The sequence below is a fragment of the Aythya marila genome, assembly GCF_965140915.1.
Source record: "Aythya marila genome assembly, chromosome: W".
Lineage (NCBI taxonomy): Eukaryota > Metazoa > Chordata > Aves > Anseriformes > Anatidae > Aythya > Aythya marila.
In genome coordinates, this window is record NC_139081.1 from 7,892,037 (window position 1) to 7,911,095 (window position 19,059).

The 19,059-nt window shown below is 44.1% G+C and overlaps 1 long non-coding RNA gene across 1 annotated transcript in view; it reads right to left on the reverse strand.

Moving 5' to 3' along the window:
• Positions 1-19,059, reverse strand: part of LOC309889429 — a 138,545-nt gene that overhangs the window by 85,634 nt on the left and 33,852 nt on the right. The window lies entirely within an intron of this gene.

Sequence of the window (19,059 nt, forward strand, 5' to 3'; positions counted from 1 at the left end):
CCTTTTCTGGGACCTGCTTGGGAGTATCTCATGGGCTAGGTTACTAGAAGGCAAGGGTGCATGTGAGAGCTGGGTGACATTTAAACAGCACTTCTTCCAAGCTCAGGATCAGGGCATCCCTAAGAATAGGAAATCGGGGAAGGGGGGCAGGAAACCTGCACGGATGAGCAAGGAGATCATCAATAAGACCAAAAGGAAGAGGAAGGTTTATGAAATGTGGAAAAAGGGCCTGTCCTCTTGGGAGGAGTATAGAAGTGTTGTCAGGGCCTGCAGGGATGCGACAAGGAAGGCTAAAGCCCACCTAGAGATGAGGCTTGTAAAAGAGATAAAGGATAATAAGAAGGGTTTTTTTAAGTATGTAAACAGTAAAAGGAAGACTAGGGATAATGTGGGTCCCTTGCTGAATGAGGCGGGTGTTCTGGTAACAAGAGACGCTGAGAAGGCAGAGATACTTAATGCTTTCTTTGCTTCAAGGACTCCCCCCCGGGACTCCTCGACCCTGGAGGGAGGAGAAAGAGTCTGGGAAATGGAGATCTCCCCCCTTGTTGACAAGGGAGTGGTTTGGGAGCGTCTGAGTGGGCTCAATGCACACAAATCCATGGGCTCCGATGGGGTGCATCCACATGTGCTGAGGGAGTTGGCAGAGGTGATAACCAAACCGCTCTCTATCATCTTTGAAAGATCCTGGAGAACAGGAAAGGTGCTGAAGACTGAAGGATAGCCAGTGTCACTCCAGTCTTCAAGAAGGGCAAGAAGGAGGATCTGGGAAACTACAGGCCAGTCAGTCTCACCTCTGTCCCTGGAAAGGTGTTGGAACAGCTTGTTCTGGATGCCATCTCCAAGCAAGTGGAAGAGAAGAAGGTTATGAGGAGTCGTCAGCATGGATTCACCAAGGGGAAGTCATGCTCGACCAATCTCATTGCCTTCTATAATGGCATCACCAGCTGGGTAGATGAGGGGAGAGCAGTGGATGTCATCTACCTTGACTTTAGCAAGGCTTTTGGTACTGTCTCCCATGACATCCTGCTAGCAAAGCTGAGAAAGTGTGGGATAGAGGAGTGGATAGTACGGTGGGTTGAGAACTGGCTGACTGGCCGAGCTCAGAGGGTGGTGATCGGCAGCACAGAGTCCGGCTGGAGACCTGTGACTAGCGATATTCCCCAGGGGTCGGTGCTGGGTCCAGTCTTGTCCAACATCTTCATCAACGACCTTGATGAGGGAATAGCGTCCGCCCTCAGCAAGTATGTCGATGACACAAAGCTGGGAGGAGTGGCTGACACGCCAGAAGGCTGTGCTGCCATTCAGCGAGACCTGGACAGGCTGGAGAGCTGGGCAGGAAGAAACCAAATGAGGCTTAATAAGAGCAAGTATAGAGTCCTGCAGCTGGGAAGGAACAACCCGAAGTATCAGTACAGGCTGGGGGACGACCTGCTGGAGAGGAGCTCTGGGGAGAAGGACCTGGGGGTCCTGGTGGACGACAGGTTGGCCATGAGCCAGCAGTGTGCCCTGGAGGCCAACAGGGCCAATGGGATCCTGGTGTGCATTAAAAGGAGCGTGGCCAGCAGGTCAAGGGAGGTGATTCTCCCCCTCTACTCTGCCCTGGGCAGGACTCACCTGGAGTACTGTGTCTAGTCCTGGGCTCCCCGGTACAAAAAGACAGCGATCTCCTGGAAGGAGTCCAGCGGAGGGCCACAAAGATGATATGGGGCCTGCAGCATCTTCCCTATGAAGAAAGGCTGAGAGACCTGGGTCTGTTCAGCCTGGAGAAAAGAAGACTGAGAGGGGATCTCATCCATGTGTATAAATACCTGAGGTGTGGGAGACAGAGGGATTTGGCCAACCTCTTTTCAGTGGTTTGTGGGAACAGGACAAGGGGCCATGGCCACAAAACGGATCACAGGAAGTTCCGCACCAGCATGCGAAAGAACTTCTTCATGGTGAGGGTGACGGAGCACTGGAACAGGCTGCCCAGGAAGGTTGTAGAGTCTCCTTCTCTGGAGATATTCAAGGCCCATCTGGATGCCTACCTGGGCAGCCTGCTCTAGGGAACCTGCTTTGGCAGGGGGGTTGGACCCAATGACCTTTCGAGGTCCCTTCCAACCCCTTCAATTCTGTCAATCTGTGGAGAAAAAAAAAAAAAAAAAGGCAACAAGTGGCCAGGAAAGACCATCCCCTCCCACCCTCCCCCCCATGTAGATTTTTTTTTCAGTGCTACCACATTATTATTGCCTTGCAGCCATCAATACTTCCCTCTCACTGAAGTGACAGCAACCTATATTTAAGGAGGATCTTCATTTGTTCAACAGCATCCTCCCTCCCAGCACAGGTTTGCATGGCGAAGTTTGAAGCACTAAAATTGTTTCTGAGCATGGCTAAGTTGTTTGGAGGCTGTAAGTGCAATCCTGCTGCACAAGTAGGAAATCCATGTCAAATAAAACCTCTCCCAATGTATCCTGTCAGCAGCCAGCATCTGCTCACATCCACACTGCACAGCAGCTGTGTACCTTGAGATGCAGTGGAGGGCTTCCACATTCCCTGCCATCTAGGAACCAAAGCAGGAACTACCTGAGCTAAGAGATACAACTCAAAAGCCTGGGCGATACATAAGCTCTGCAGGAAGGGCTGAAATCTCTGCAAACTACAGAGGCGCATCCCAACAGGATGCGTTGCCTGTACTGGCCCCAAAATACAAGTTGTGCCTTCAGGGGCGGAGGAGTAAAGGTTTCATTTCCTCTTCCCCTGCACCATTCTCACAATTAACATTAATTCATCTCTGACTAATCCTCCCCTGCTTTACTTTTTATTTGTGTTGACTTGACACACCACCTTAATCCCTGAGTCAGCTCCTATTTGTTGTTAAACCAAAGGTAAATTATACCAAGTCTACCCAGCAGTGTTGAAGCCAGCAGGATTTATAATGCAAAGCACCTGCTAAAAATATCCAGGCAAACATACCAACTGCAAGAGCTTTCCACAGTGCCAGAAACAAACATGTCACACCCAGAGGATGCAAAACAAAACACAGGTAAAGCAATGCAGCTTACGAGGGACTGTGGTCTCCACCCTGCATCAAGAGCCTGATAAAGGAGAAGAATTGCAAAGGCAGAACTTTCTCCTGGCTTCTGCTCATGCAATGAGTTTCCAATGCTCCCTTCCCCGGCACCATGGTTGTGCCACCTCTCACATAAGCATCACCCCCATCACTCCCCACCCCCCACCTGCACAGCCCCTGGGATGTAGCAATGCACTTGCCATCACACACTTATTCCTCTTCACGTGTCAGAGCTCTGTTCCCAGTCACCAACGGCACCGCCTGTGCACAATCCCTTGCCCTTAGCTCACATGCACACCATCACTACCACACTCCCCTAACTCTATTTGTGTCCATCTCCCCATTTGTGACACCATCTCAGCAAACACCACCCTGCCTGCCTCTTGAACTCACTGCTTTGTTCCCCCTGTATTCGTGTCCCAGGCACTGGGTGCAGCCTGGGCCTCCTCCTGCCTGTCTACATCAGTCTCCTTCAAGCTTGCAGGAGCCCATGTGCCAGGCAAGAAGACTGTTTTTTGATTCATCCACATTATCAGCAAAGTGCATCCAGATCTGAACAGCCCTGTCAGCTCTTGAGAAATGAAACAATAGCGAGTATCTGGTGAACTTCATGGTTATCAACACTCCCAATCAGGCAGATGAACTGGGGAAAAAAAAAATCATTACTTTGAATTAATGATTCCTTAACATCTTTGCTTTTCGAGACTTAACTTGCTTCAGATTCCTTGATAGAAACTGAACCCATGATGGAATATCATTTGGATTTCTGGTGGCTCTGAAACTAATCGTATTTTTCCCCATTTGCTTTGACTCTGGGCTGTTGACGGAGGGGAGTGCAGGGGATGAGAGAACAAGGGACCTGTCCATGCAGGATTTAACCCTTGGCATTAATTATGTCACCCATTCCTTCATTAGGGCCTCTCCCATCAAGACAGTCTGAGTTGATAGCCTCAAACTCTGTCTGATCCAGTCAAGGTATGAGCTCCTCCTTACTTTTTAATATCTTTACAAGTAAACAAAAGCTTTCCTCTGGTTGCTAGCAGCTTCTAATCAGATCAGCTAAGGAAACCTGTGTCTCTAAAGTTATCTCACCCAGATTTGGAATCAGGAGTGAGTTCTCCAAAGTTTTTACTTCCTACCACATTGGTCTCACAAACCCAAAAGCAATACAAATTGCCAGAGCATTCCTCAAGTCAAGGGAGAGCTCAAAGTGCTTATGTGACCAACAGAAAACTTGTCTGGTTTCCAGATCCCCATGCAATGCAGTAACAATAATGGGTTTTAAACCCAATACATTTCTGCAAGGATAATGACACTGGAGATGCTTTCCAGGCTCAACCATCAAGACAAGGTTCCTGCAGAGACATTCCAAGAGACAGATGCCTGCAGCCATCACAGTTGACCTTTCAGGCACAAGGAGACATGGATCTCTATAACCTCTTTGCACATAGCTTCTGCAGTGGACACCTAACACAACTGATCCAGAGGGGCTGTCTCCTTATTCAAAAAGGACTTGTCTGTTTTTCCTGCATTTCAACAATTCAGAGCAAAAATAAATCACATTACCACTGTTCATATAGGGCCTACAAAGGCAAACTCTGGCATTAAGTATATCTCTGTATAGTCTATTGCACTGGGTCTGGCTGGAATGTTAACTTTCCCGGCAGCAGCCCATACAGTGCTGTACGGTAAAACCACCACATCTATTGAGAACTGCCCTGTTATTAATGCAAGCTAAGCAGGTCACTAGAAAGACCTATAGGTCCCAATCCTGGAAACATGCATGTAATCCTTGTGCCACTGCTGACCACAACAAGTTTATTTGTGTATTTAAAGAACTTCACAAAGTGCTTGCAGGATCAGAGTCCTATTTCCCTGGATGGTAGTTCTGCTGCTGGTAAGTAAGTGGTAGGAAATAGAGCAGAGACATGCTGGTTTGTGCATCCCCAGGCACACAAAAGACAGTAGCAAACTAATATTTATCAACCTGAAAGAAATGTAAAAACATGGAGCTTCCAGCTTCTCTGACTGTACTAGCAGCAGAAGAGTGAAATAAATAATCACACTATGAATACTAATTAATTGCCATTTAAAATGTACTCAATTTAAAAGAAAAATGCAACCATTAATCAGAATAGCTCAGGTACCTAAATAAATATTTACTATTATGTGCGTATATTTAATCTACCTACCCATCAAAGACTAATGCTCTGTTCCTTGCCAGTGAGGCTTAATAACATCCTAGAGGGAGTAAACAGCGCCCCAGAACTGTGCAGAAATGAGGCATGGGGATTTAGGAGTAAAACAGTTGCATAGGTAAGAGTAGAAGCCTGGAAATGTAGTCCTATATATAGGCTTACATATAGGAATAACCTCATCTTATTACCTGTGTTTAAATTAACAGTTCTAGGCCCTAATACACAAGCCTCATCATCCCAAACAAGTGTTTCTTAACAGATAGATCCCATCCTGAAGAGCTCCTAAGCCTACACATCCAAGTCTTTTTAAGATCAGGATTTAAGATACTGTATTAATGAGAATTACTTTCAACCTACTGTGTAAGAACAGATCTATCTATAGCTTTCAGAAAACAAAGCGCTTCTATATTTGAAGTCTGCTCAGAAATGATTTGTTAGTGAGGTGGGTTGGAACAATTTTCAAAAAAATCAGCTAGGGAAAACAGAACTTCTAAGCTTTAAAGGAAGAAAAAATGACATAACTAGCTTTGTTTGAGAACACACAATCCAACTCAAAGCTCAGAAACAAGAATTAAGTATACTAACCATCTAGAACAAGGAAATTTAGCAGTCTACTGCAAAATAGACCCTTTGGGGCCTTGGCAGTGCTTCTGCCCCTCCTTTTTAATGGTCATCCCCCAAAAGAAGCAAGCTAGAAAAGTGCTCACACCGAAGGGAAATTTTAACATGATACAGCTTGGGAGAAAGAAATTATAAAAAGAAAAGACATTGGGGGCTTGCTTAGATGCTATTATGAGATGCTTATGGAGTTATCCTGAACTTGTATGCTTCCATTTTTTGAGTAAATTGCTTTTCAAGTGTCTTTAGGGGAAGTTAAATATAAACAATTACTAAATATTGGGAAGATTACTTAAGTGTTCTCAGTAGGCACTTGCTACAATTTCTATTTTTTCTAACAAAATAAAGGGGGGGTAAGATTTTTTTAATGTAGACTTTCCTAAAAAAAAAAAAAAAACAAACAAAAAACTTCAATGAAATACAAGTAGAAACAGACAAAGCAAGAAAGATCTAGAGAACAAGCAATTCTATCTAAGCTTAACAACAGAAGCTATTTCATTTTTTTGTTGGTATGGTCTTCTAAACTTCTGTTAACTTCTAATAAAGATTTAATGGGTGGGAAGCAGGTGGGGCTGCTTTAGGAACCCCCTCCCCTCCTATATATACAGGAGCTAGTGTGTGCCTTCCTCATCAGGGATTTGTCTGCATAAAAACAGGCAAAAGATGCCTTGCAGCAGTTAGACAAGTGAGTAACTTGAAAACTGATTTATTAACAAAATTATTTTTTCAAGCAAATATGCTGTCTCTCTATCTAGGGGTGATACTGTCTGTCAGTATGTCCTTTCTGTATAACCCTGAAAGTCCCTGGCAAATTCAGCACAATGTGACAGAGAGGAGAGGTCTCAGACTATTATAAACTTTGTTAAAGGAATGACTGATAATGAAATCGCTGAAGAAAAGGCTACTAAGCTCACCCTTTAGTAGACATTGGGGAATCTGCATGGAGAGCAAAACTTCAAAAGTGAAGTATCAGTGTTTTTTTCTGCTCTCTGAACAGCTTGTTTTTAGCTCTGTTGGACCTGAGTGAGACAGGAAGGATGGATTTAATTTGCCCACTCTGGCAAGGGAATATGCTTAGCCCTTGACATCATTATAGACGAATCCATCCAGGGATGTTAAAAATGGAGAGCGTAGTTCAATCTTGCTGGCATCATGTCCAGAGGGCCAGCAGGAGAAATCCTCCTTGCCTAGTTAGGCTTAAAGCAAAACTTAACAGGAGGAGGATGACTAAAGTGCATTTAGAGCAAGTGATTTATGTAAAACTATAACTCTTATAAAATAGGATTAAGTGCTAATGTGCTTACATTTGGATGGGGAACGCTTGTTATTTGCCCTGCAAGAATTATGACCAATAGGTCTCTGCAAACTGATACTGAGGAAGAGACAGAGTCTCAGCTGCTCTTTTTTTTTTTTTCCTTTGCTCCTTTCCACACACACACACCCCCCCCCCCCCCTTTCTTTCATTAAAGCTACACATCACATGAAGTGGCACCAGCCTCAGAGAGTCTCTGACAAAACCATTGTATGAAGCCTCAGGACAGAACTTGCTGCAGTTCTCTCCCTCTGCCCTTCCTCTCCCTGCCTTTTGCTTTCCTAGTGTACATCCAATAAGTCAGATGAAACTTAATCTTATTTGCTCTGTCTCTAATTTGCTCTTCCTTTCTCTCTTCTTTTCTCTTGCTGCTCTGCTTCCTTGTCCCTCCTCTGCCCTCCAGCTTCAAGTTGTTTTATGTTGCTCTAGAACAGCAGCACGTTTTGGGCTTACCTTTATTTTTCCCTGTTTCTGGCTTTCTCCCTTGGTTGCAGTTGCAGATCAATAAGCGCAAGCAGTGGGCAAGGCAACATCAGCAGAATAAAAATGAATTGATATAGCTCAGTCCATATTTTATACCTCTTAAATTGTTGATTTTTTTTTGTGTGTGTGTGATTGGAGCAGAGGGAACAATTCTGCTTTCTTGCTCTGAGACCCACAGATATTGGGTACTCCTGCTCAGAGACCCACATGGTGTCTTAGTGATAAATCCCTTGTCCAGGAGGTACAGGCTGTTGAGGGAAATGATCAACTGGTCAGTGATGATTAGTAGGGAGTTAATTTCACAAGATTCCATTTGCTTCCTCCTTCTAATCTGTGTGGCAGAGTCCTGGCTACTTCAGGATCTGCTTTGTGGATATTTTTTTTTTAGGCTCTAAATATCTGTAAAAATCTATGAAGAAGGGAGTGGCTCCAGCAGCCAGAATTAGCTAAGAAGATGAACTGTCACTGTCTTGCTTTTTCTTACTGTTTTGTTGTTTTATTTGTTTGTTTGTTTTACAAAAGCCTTGTTTAATTATCAGACAAGGTGTGCTGTAAACTGTTATTGCTGAGCTGGGAACTCGCGCTTGTACTCGTATTTCTGTGCAAAAACTTTCTCCTTTTCAGTACCTTCCTCTGTGGAAAATGGGACACAGCACTACCTGAAATGATAGAAATGGGGAGCTCAAACCACTAAAAAATAGCCACTGTCCAATGAAATCTGACTCTGGTAGCTTCTTGGTTTTAGGAAAATCTCCCCCTTTGCATGCTGGTAGGAGAACAGAATTATTGGTAGAGTTTGCTTTTCACATCTGCTGCTGCTATCTCAGAAGGAAATTGTGAGTATAAATCAGTTGGGGGTTCTGATCTAGTTATTCTCTTTTTTTGACTGCAGATTGCTATGTTTTCCTCCCTATGAAATGGGAATTAGACTCATGGAAATGCAAGGCCTGTAAAGCTGATTCTTATCATGCTCCAGTTTTCTGCTGGTATCACTGCAATGACTTCCACATTCTTTGCTCCTGGTGTATATATTGGGATTTATGAAGACAAGGGTCACTGCAATAAGCTTCCTCAATATTAGAAAGAACAATTAATTTCTAGTCTGAGCCCTTATATGACATGTGCCAGTTACTGATGGATGAGTAGTAAAAGGGGCAGAAGCTTTGCTCAATTTGAGTTCTTGCTTCTCCAACCCTTTTCAATATACTCTCCACTTTAGTCAGGAACTGTAATGCTATGTTTCTTCAATAAGCTTCTTCCTCCCTGTCCTGGTTTCAGTTAGAACAGAATTAATTTTCTTCCTAGTAGCTGGTGGAATGCTGTGTTTTGGCTTAGGATGAGAAGAGTGCTGATAACACCCCGATGTTTTAATTGTTGCAGAGCAGTGCTTATACCAAGCCAAGGACATCTCAGCCTTTCGCTCTGTCCTGCCAACAGGCAGGCTGGGGGTGCAGTAAGAGCTGGGAGGGGACAGACCCAGGACAGGTGACCCAAACTAGCCAAAGGGGTATTCCATACCATCTGACGTCATGCTAAACAATATATAGGGGTGGCTAGCCAGGGGGAGGGGGCCGGACTGCTCGGGGTTAGGCTGGGCATCGGTCAGCGGGTGGTGAGCAATTGCATTGTGCATCACTTGTTTGTACATATTATTATTACTTTCCTATTATCACCATTGTAACATTATTGTTATTATTGTTATTATTATTTTGTTATTATTATTTTCCTGTCTTATTAAACTGTCTTTATCTCAACTCACGGGCTTCACTTTCCATTTCTCTCCCCCGTCCCAGAGAGGGAGGGGGGAGGGTGAGCGAACGGCTGCGTGGTGTTTAGCTGCCAGCCGGGTTAAACCACGACAGTCCTTTTGGCGCCCAACGTGGGGCACGAAAGGTTGAGATAACGGCAGATCTGACCAGAGTGTGTTAAACTAAAATTGGTGTAAGCATTAGACCTGCTTAATAGTCACTTGTCATAATGCTGATTGCTTTAATCTCAACTCTGCTGCGCCTGTTTTCCAAATTGAGTATTATAGTACATTATTTTCCGTACTTGCTCTCTGTCATGTTGTTTATCCTCTCCGGGCCCTGGTTTCAGATCATTATGGTACTGAGTGTTGTAGCAATGGCTTATGAGACGATGAGATATCTGGTCATGACTCTAACTTGGTATTTGTACTCAGTAACATCGTCGACTCTGTACTTTGGAAACTGTATCTTGGAAACTATTAGCAATTATACCTATTGTTTTTTTCCATTAGGGAGTCAATCTGTGGAGGGGAAAGGGGAAGATATTTTTTCTTACTTGATTACTCTCCCTTTCTCCTTCACCACCCCTGTATCCTCCTGGATCACTATGCCTTCCTCCTTCACCACCCTCTTACCCTCCGAGCTTGCTACAATAGCTCTCCAAGATATTGAATATCCTTAGGATACTCAGACCAGCATAGTCTTGTTGTTCTGCCTCCTGAATGCGCTTCAGGTTCTGCTTAAAGTTAAACAACTACTTAGGAAGCTCATCCGGAGATCTGCCCGGAGGCAGTATAGTTGTGGGTGGCAGGGAGTATGGGAGGATATGGGCAGGCATCTAGAGCAGTTGGCACCCCCAGTGTTTTGGAAATTCACCCCTGAACAACTGCAAAATCCTCAAAAAATGGCAAGATGGACGTCGTCAAATCCCAATGGATGTGATCAACAAAATAACAGCTATGTCTCCACCAACTAACAAAAAAGAAACACAGACTTTCCTAGGTGTTGTGGGGTTTTGGAGAATGCACATCCCAAATTACAGTCTGATTGTAAACCCGCTCTACCAAGTAACCCGTAAGAAGAATGAGTTTGAATGGGGCCCTGAACAACGACAAGCCTTTGAACAAATCAAGCAGGAAATAGTCCATGCAGTAGCCCTTGGGCCAGTTCGAACAGGACCAGATGTAAAGAATGTGCTCTACACTGCAGCCGGGGAGAACGGCCCCACCTGGAGCCTCTGGCAGAAAGAACCTGGGGAAACTCGAGGTCGGCCCCTGGGGTTTTGGAGTCGGGGATACAGAAGATCTGAGGCCCGCTATACTCCAACTGAAAAGGAGATATTGGCAGCATATGAAGGAGTTCGATCTGCTTCGGAGGTGGTCGGTACTGAAGCGCAGCTCCTCCTAGCACCCCGATTGCCAGTACTAGGCTGGATGTTCAAGGGAAGGGTCTCTTCTACGCATCATGCAACTGATGCTACGTGGAGCAAGTGGATTGCACTGATTACTCAGCGGGCTCGAATAGGAAACCCCAGTCGCCCAGGAATCTTGGAAGTGATTATGGACTGGCCAGAAGGTAAATACTTTGGGATATCATCCGAGGAGGAGGTGGGTCGTGCTGAAGAAGCCCCACTGTACAACCAGTTACCAGAGAATGAGAAGAAATATGCCCTGTTCACTGATGGGTCCTGTCGTATTGTGGGGAAGCATCGGAGATGGAAGGCTGCTGTATGGAGTCCTACACGACGAGTTGCAGAAGCTGCTGAGGGAGAAGGTGAATCGAGTCAGTTTGCAGAAGTGAAAGCCATTCAGCTGGCTTTAGACATTGCTGAACGAGAAAAATGGCCAGTTCTCTATCTCTACACCGATTCATGGATGGTAGCAAATGCCCTGTGGGGATGGTTACAGCAATGGAAGCAAAACAACTGGCAGCGTAGGGGCAAACCCATCTGGGCTGCTGCATTGTGGCAAGACATTGCTGCTCGGGTAGAGAACCTGGCTGTGAAAGTACGTCACGTAGATGCTCATGTGCCCAAGAATCGGGCTACTGAAGAACATCAAAACAACCAGCAGGTGGATCAGGCTGCTAAGATTGAAGTAGCTCAGGTGGACCTGGATTGGCAGCATAAAGGTGAATTATTTATAGCCCGATGGGCCCATGACACCTCAGGCCATCAAGGTAGAGATGCAACATACAGATGGGCTCGTGATCGAGGGGTGGACCTGACCATGGACGCTATAGCACAGGTTATTCATGACTGTGAAACGTGCTGCAATCAAGCAAGCCAAACGGTCAAAGCCTCTTTGGTATGGAGGACGATGGCTGAAATATAAATATGGAGAGGCCTGGCAGATTGATTACATCACACTCCCTCAAACTCGCAATGGCAAGCGCCACGTACTTACAATGGTGGAAGCAACCACCGAATGGCTGGAAACATATCCTGTGCCTCATGCCACCGCCCGGAACACTATCCTGGGCCTTGAAAAGCAAGTCCTATGGCGACATGGTACCCCAGAAAGAATAGAGTCAGACAATGGGACTCATTTCCGAAACAACCTTATAGACACTTGGGCCAAAGAACATGGTATTGAGTGGGTGTATCACATCCCCTATCATGCACCAGCCTCCGGGAAAGTTGAACGATACAACAGACTGTTAAAGACTACATTGAAAGCAATGGGCGCTGGGACATTCAAAACTTGGGATACGCATTTGGCAAAGGCCACCTGGTTAGTCAATACTAGGGGATCTGCCAACCGAGCTGGACCTGCCCAATCAAACCTGTTACGTACTGTAGATGGGGATAAAGTCCCTGTAGTGCATGTAAGAAATATGCTGGGTAAAACAGTCTGGGCTACTCCTGCCTCAGGAAAAGGCAAACCTATTCGTGGAATTGTTTTCGCTCAGGGACCTGGATACACTTGGTGGGTGATGCAAAAGAACGGAGAGGTCCGGTGTGTACCTCAAGGAGATTTAATACTGGGTGAGAATAGCCCATGAACTGAATTGTACCATGTTAATTACTATATAATACTGTATGTTATCACTACTATGACTACTGTAGGTGACTAATTAGAATGTATGGAAAAGAGTGTAACCTGAGCATGACATAAATGGTATGGAATAAGGGGTGGATAGATGTCCTGGTTTCAGTTAGAACAGAATTAATTTTCTTCCTAGTAGCTGGTGGAATGCTGTGTTTTGGCTTAGGATGAGAAGAGTGCTGATAACACCCCGATGTTTTAATTGTTGCAGAGCAGTGCTTATACCAAGCCAAGGACATCTCAGCCTTTTGCCCTGTCCTGCCAACAGGCAGGCTGGGGGTGCAGTAAGAGCTGGGAGGGGACAGACCCAGGACAGGTGACCCAAACTAGCCAAAGGGGTATTCCATACCATCTGACGTCATGCTAAACAATATATAGGGGTGGCTAGCCGGGGGGAGGGGGCCGGACTGCTCGGGGTTAAGCTGGGCATCGGTCAGCGGGTGGTGAGCAATTGCATTGTGCATCACTTGTTTGTACATATTATTATTACTTTCCTATTATCACCATTGTAACATTATTGTTATTATTGTTATTATTATTTTGTTATTATTATTTTCCTGTCTTATTAAACTGTCTTTATCTCAACTCACGGGCTTCACTTTCCATTTCTCTCCCCCGTCCCAGAGAGGGAGGGGGGAGGGTGAGCGAACGGCTGCGTGGTATTTAGCTGCCAGCCGGGTTAAACCACGACACTCCCTCAAACTTTTCATCTTGATTCAATATGGTTTCTCCCTCAAATGGTTACCTGCAGCTGCCAGGGTTAGGAACATGGATCTGCTTTTGAGACAGAACATGTTCACGACCTGGCTTTTTCAGATTTCCAGCCCTCCTGTTCTTGACTAGTACAATTTAGTTACAATATACAATATCATTAATCATCCAAATGTAGCATAAACAGAATGGACCGTTTGTTAAGATCTTTCTGGGGGTGGGAGGAAGGTTCCTCACTTATAACAGCTGTATCAGCCAGAGGCTTCCCTAAGGAAAGGGGCTGGCAGAAATGGGGGGTATATGTGAGGGGGTGAGGTCTTCCATCAAAATCAGAATCACCTTCAAGGGTGATACATGCCTCTATTTATTAGTATTATGCTACATATGCTAATGGCAGACTACACTATTTCTGAGCATTAACATTTGCTCAAAGCAATGGACTTTTACTTACAGAAACTGATTTAAACTCAGTGAAGCAGCTAAACACAGAAATCTAAGCAGGTGGCTGCAGCTGAAGGAAGAATTCTCAACTCCCACACTCAACCGATGAACTTCACTAAAACCATAATTAATATTCAGATAACTATACTCTGCCACACAGAATAAGCAAGATCATCTAAGGGATGCAAATATCTACCTGGGATGAGGGGACCCAGGGGCTCAGGCTTGGAATACAGAGTGGTTTAAATATAAATCCAAAGCACTCCTTAATTTCATACTGCTGCCTTTGATGTTGGCCTGGGCCAGAAAACACAAATAGCAAGAGGACGTTATTGTATTGCTCACAGGCACAAAGTGGGAATTAAACTTAAATAAGCAATGTGTGGAAGGTAATAATAGAAATGGACCTTTGCTTGTAGGATGCTTGATGGTGTAATGACCTTGTTACAGCAGTGCTGATAATTTGGTCACTACTTTTAAAACTGTAGCCTTTCATTTGGAAAACTTTCTTGAGGCACTGTAAAGATATGAACAGAAGTCCCCTCTCCAGTCACGCTTGCTCAATTTTTGTGTTGAGCACTGATAGCTGGTTCCAAGAGAGAGACCCACCAGTGTTCCAGTCACAGGATAATGTTACAAAAGCAAAAGTCTGCCCTGTTTCTCTCAAATTCCAGACTCATCTAAAAGGTTGGATGGACTTTAAATCTAATCTGGCTCAGCCTGAATCTTAGACTGAAATGCTAAATGGGGGTGAATTTTACATGTATTCAGTTTTTATTGTGGGAATTTGATCTGGTTCAGAGAAACAGTACCTCTGGAAAGAGTTGTGATAGTTCTTTTTCCTTATACAGAGGGTATATAACCTTCCGGTCAGCCCTAAAAGGCATATTCAAACCTTGTATGCTCTGGACTTTGGACTGGTATTTCCTTGGTTGCCTTCAAAAGACACTCTGCTCAAGGTTTTACTGTGCCCTCCAAGTTACTTTTTTCCTCTGTTGACCAGATGCGTGGACTTTGGTGGAATGTGCAGTGTATATACGGTCCTAGGTTTTCAAGAACTGTGGATCAGATCACCATCATGATAAAATTGCTCATTACTGTTCATTACATGACAAAATGATCCACATCAGGCTTAGAAAATCCCTTGGGTTGAAAATGGTGAGAGGCTTGGAGAATGTCTGAGGGAAATATTGGGTACACTTGCCCTGTTCTTACTGTTCTCTATGCATCTTCTCATGGCCACTGCTGGTTGTGGAAAGCCCTTGGGTACTTCATACCTCCAAATCAGTGTGGCTGTACTGAAGCTATTAAGAAAGCAACAGCGCAGCCCCACTGGAGGCACAGCTTGATGCAAGGCATCTGATACGACTGATTTTCCAACTAACTCTTTTAGAAAACAAATCTGTTGTCAGCATTACGTGTCACACAAATATTGTCACTTCTCAGGAGGAGATGTTTATCTGTATTTTCCAAGGACTGCTTTTGAGCTGGTTGTTGAACCTGTTCCCATGCAATGATTAACACTGGTGGCAGAGCGAACAAAGGGAAACAGCTTGGAGTGAGTTGGTTTGGGGGGGGGGGGTGGGAGGGGAAGAGAAGAAAAAAATCCCTGTAGGTCTGATAATGTCACCATCAAGGGAAGGCATTCTGTAATCTTGGAACAGTCCTATATATAGTAATATGCCTGTGTGCCTCTGGGGAGCTGAAGCACTTAAAAATGTTATAAAAGAAGTCTCAACTCTGAATTTAGTAACATAAAAGAATATTTATAAAAGGCAAGTAAACAGCGCTGGGTGCGTGGGGAGCCTATGCTCTACTAACACGCACACCCACCCATCAAACTTTCCAAATATATATAGGACATTGCTGTTACATATTTACAAGAAAACCCGAGTATGCCTATACATATGTATATCCTATCCCCGCTTCATATTATAATTCTCTTTGTGGTGGTCGTTGTGGGTGAAAGGCTCATGGTTTCCCCATCACCATTAGCAACCTTTTGTTCCAGACTGCAGGAGCGGCTTCGACTGTCTTCCTCTTCTGCACATGCTCTGCTCACCACAATGTTCCCGAAAGCAACAAAACGTGATTGCTTTTCCCACGTTTCGTTAACACTTGAAACCACACTGAACAATAAATGTTAACAGTTCTAACCAGCAACATACCCCCCCCCAACTTCTGTGCCTTAACAGAGGGGAAAAAAAGCAATCCGAGATGGCAGGGCATCACCTCAATCACCCTTCTCTATTTCTTCTAAACTCTTTACATTCCTGATGACCTCATCGTTAAGAGTTTAATGTTATCACCAACCATGAGGCTTTCCGACCCCCATTGCCACATTCCCAAATCTCCCCCTTCTTTATTAATATCAATCATTTTTCTGACACGAATTACCACTCCATATATAACAATCCCTCCTCTTCTTTTGAATGTCATTAATTTGTGTCTTGGCTTCAAATTTGGCCAAGGCCAATTGAACCATAAAAGAATGCTTTCACAATATTCTCTGTAAGATTTATAAACAAGTTTTTAGCAATGGTTGGAATCCCATATTTAGCTCGTGTTTCAATTTCATGATTCAGCAAGGTGTATAATAATTGTACTTTTCCCAATTAACCCTCCTTCATTATTAACTCTTACCTCTATCCACCATTGATAGGGGACCTCTTTTGGCTCATAACTGGTTATCATATTGCTTTCATTGCATCCAGCATACTCTGGTTTCCATAGCATAGGTTTAATAGGCATAGTAGTGTTTGTTCCTGGATTCTTCCCCTCCGGGTGTTAACAATACATTCACTACAATTATGAGACCAATAGCATGTAATTAGGAGAGGTCCAGTAAAGGCCATGTTACCCGGCGGTTATTGCCCTAAGGGGTTGCAGCCCTTGGTAAACCTTCTCGAGCCGCAGTACTGGTCCCTTCTCCGGTCTTGCCCTCTCCCTGATGCTTCTTAGGAAATGGTCCAGACTTACACACCCGATGGTTCTTCTATTTGCGTTCCACTTTTCCACGAGTTAGTGGGGGCTCGATTCAAAGCAGATAACCAATCATCTAGGTAAATTTTCCCACCTATTATTAAATTTTCAGGTAATTCAAGATGTTGCGGGTATCTCTACTGGAGGTGGCACTCCTCCTATGGGATTTTGGGGTCCCCAAATCCTTCTATTAGGGCCTTTATATGAGTTTCCAATGATTGCTAATATTCTAATCAATACAAGATTTAATATACATACAATTAGCATCCAAAGGGTAGGTATGCCCTGATATACTTCAAGTTCTTTTAAGCTTAACTTTCAGATCTCCAGGAGTAGACTCAACCTTCCAGGTTCCTGTTACGGGTCCCTTTACTCGTGATGCATGTGTCCACCCCTTTTCCACTGTTCTTATAGCCGTCTCTGTAGTAAGCAAGACAAGATAAGGACCTTCCCAATGTGGAGACAACGATTCTTCTTTCCAAGTTTTTATCAATGCTTTATCTCCAGGCTGTATTTTATGAATTGTGAACCCCAAGGGCACATTTTGAGCCAACATCCCCTTCTCCCGAAGTTCGTTCAATTGTTTTCCCAGAGTTATCACATATTTCTGGGTCTCATAGTCTTCTATCAGAGAATGATCTAAGGGCATTCCTTGGGAATATGGCATAACATAAAGCATCTCATAAGGTGATACTCCAGTCTCCCCATGTGGCATGGTTCTTATGTTTAGCAATGCCAATGGTAAGCATTTTACCCATGATAATTGAGTCTCAATCATCAATTTGGCCAATTGGTGTTTAATTGTCTGATTCATTCTCTCGACTCGTCCAGAACTTTGAGGATGCCATGGTGTATGATATTCCCATTTAATGCCCAGGGCCACAGTCAAAGCCTTTAAAACCTTTGAAGTAAAGTGTGTCCCCTGATCGGAATCAATGTTCCCGATTAAACCAAAGCAAAGAATAACATTCTCCAACAGTTTTTAGCTACCACTGCAGTGGTGGCTCGTGCTGCAGGATAAGCCTCTACCCAATGTGTTAGTTGATCCACGATTACCAACAGATATTTATGTCATCCTTTGGTAGTTCAGTAAAGTCCACCTGTATTCTCTCAAATGGTCGATATGCAATTCTTCTTCCTCCAGCAGATGCTTGCCTAATCACCTTCTTATTTACTTTTTGACACATTAAGCATCCTTGGCTTTTGGATGCCTTCCCAGGATTTTGCTACAAACTGGGTTCTCAACAGTGCCCCTCCTGCAGGGGAATCAGGATCTATACCCGAGTACATCTTAAGGCTTTTTCTCAGCCTGTCTAACCATTCAGTTGGAGATTCGTCTCTGCACTGACACTCGTTAAAAGCTTTATTTATATTTTGTCCCCTTGGAACCGATTCCTTTATCCCTTGTATCATTATGGTCCTAAGATCCCTCATATTTTGCCTACCCTGAGCAGCCTGATGATCCCAGTTAGGGTTGGTATTTGGCCATTTCACATCCCCTGGAGGACCTCCCTGATTTTGTCCTGATCACGAATTACCACTCCATATATAACATAAATCTCATGTATTAGATGGAGGCAGAGCACAACATTTTTGCATTCTCTCTGTTCATATGGAGGTGGCTGTTTCTAGTGGTTCTTGTGCTTCCTGGAGTAATATCCCAGGCTGCATCTTTAAGAGAATTTAAGAATTAATCTTCCTTTTTTTTTTTTTTTCCTAAGTTCTTTTCTGTTTTCTCTACATTTTGCTTCATTTGAGGGGGCTGAAAGTAGGTTGATGACTAGACTTGCACGGCTTTTTTGTCAGCTGATATTTGTAGGGGAAAAACAGCTTAGCAGGAAGGAAAGCTGTTCACAGAACTGGAGGAAATTTGGCAAGTTTTTTTAAGGAGGATATGAAAAAGAAAAAGCCAAAACATCAATTATCTAAAAAAAAAAAAAAAAAAAAAAAAAAAAAGTTTATCTGTGGGAATATTTTCCTTTTTTAAAATAGCCAGTACTTGGTTTTGTTATTTTCTAAGAGTATATATGCAAGGTCATGAAAGTGCTCAAAAGCAAAATACCTTACACTATTATTGTTTTTTACCTAGAAAATAAAATTAATTTTTCAGCCTAACCTAACGTTTTTTGTGGTCCGTTGGGAAAAACAAAGAAAGCAAAACCCAAACCAACCAGACCTCCCAAGCCAGACTTCAGCAGCTGCTTGCACAGCCGTAGTCCTGGTTTCTCCCCGGTGCTGCAGCCCCCGGCTGTCGCTGTCATCTCTGGCACTGGTGTGCCCCATGTCCTCGGTCACCTCCTCAGATTTCTTTCCCCCCATGCATGATGTGCAGCACGTTGCACAGAAGGGACTACTGTTGGTTGTGACCTGAAGGTGTCACTGCTACACCGTGAATGCTGACACCTGTCACAGCCTTTTCCTCAGCATCAGGGTGGGTACACTGCAGTTGCAATGAACATGCAAGAAA